A 1,534-nucleotide genomic window follows, 5' to 3' on the forward strand; every position below is an offset into this window, starting at 1 on the left:
CAGTCTAGTGTCAGCTCATTGCAATGATTCTGGGCGGCTTTGACTCCTAAGGGTTGTCTGTAGTTGTCTGTTTCTGTGGTTCTGGGTGATTTAGGGCTGCTTGGGGGTGAGAGTTAGACAAAGGAGGTCACTGGGGGATATGTGCTCAGGATTGGTTGCTTTGCATCTGAAAGGCTGCAGCTGGCTGGACCCTTGGATGTCTCTAAGAGTCTGTTACCCAGGGAGGGGCTGTCTCCCTGGCCAGCAAGCTTTTTAAGATGTCAAAACTTCATAAGGTACAGAAAATAAAACACAAGCAACACAGCTCCACTGACTGTCCCTTGTTTCTGCCCATGCCTCTCCCCTTTGACCCACCCTCTCTCTCCGCTCTGATGCTGCTCCACTCATCCCCGCCACCCCAGTTCCTCTCTGCCCATCCCCAGGCTCAGGAAGGTAGTGAACTTGGGGCCTTATCCTCCTATTGCCCAGAAGTTCCGTGGTTAACACCTGAATATCTGGTCTCCCAAACTTCCCTATCAACACACATCAATACACAGTAGAGTCAGCAGCTCAGGTCTTCTTTCCAGGTTTAAAGATGCCTGCCTCATAATGGTTGTTATAAATTATCCCAACATGTAATTATAAATAAAAGTTTTATTAAGTAATACAACAATGACATTGAATTTACTGTTTAGTGTCTGTTGGAGTTTCTAGATCCAAATTATTTCTGAGTCCTCTATTCCTCTTTCTTTAACCTGTTTCAAGCAAATTTTTTGTTTACTCACTGTTTTTTGAAGCCTTACTTAAATTAAGTAAAATATACAAAGCCAAAGAGTTCAATTAGGTCCATGTTTCTATATGTACACACCCTGCTTCCACCACCAAGCTCAACAAACAGACTCTTTCCACCTACCCCTGCTGGTCAGGTCAGGCTACAGGAAAGACAGAAGGGGCCTTAGCTGAGGCTGGATGTATGAGAGGTGGGCGGGCAGCTCAGGTGATGTGTCAAGAACTGAGGCAGCCTGGCACGTGAGGGGAAATGCACCTACATGTGCACCTATGTGGAGGACCAGGAGCACCAGACATGATGATGGTGGCAGACAGGCACGGTCAGATCATCTATGTGTGGTGTTCTTCCTGTCCCAATTATAAAATCTTTGCCTATTCCACTATCTGAGAGATCTTTCCAAATAAGGTCAAATTCATTAATTTTGTTTTTAAATGATCCCATAGTATCATTTATTTTTTTGCGCTACAGTTGAGTGAATTTTAAAAATATATAGATTTGCTTAATCAATGCCACCAGAATTAGAATGCAGAATAATTCCATCACCCCAAATGTTCACTCGTGCTAGTCCTTTTTGTTGCACCTTCCAAACAACCTTAATCCTGGCAACCACTGATGTGTCCTGCATAACCATAGTTGCGTCTTTTCAAGATTGTCATATAAGTAGGTCATGTGCTGTGTAGTGTTTGAGACCAGCTTCTTTAATTCAGCACAATGACTTTGAGAGTGAGCATAGTTCATTTCTTTTCCTTGCCCAGTAGTCTTCCA

The sequence above is a fragment of the Hipposideros armiger genome, unplaced genomic scaffold (assembly GCF_001890085.2).
Source record: "Hipposideros armiger isolate ML-2016 unplaced genomic scaffold, ASM189008v1 scaffold_2264, whole genome shotgun sequence".
Lineage (NCBI taxonomy): Eukaryota > Metazoa > Chordata > Mammalia > Chiroptera > Hipposideridae > Hipposideros > Hipposideros armiger.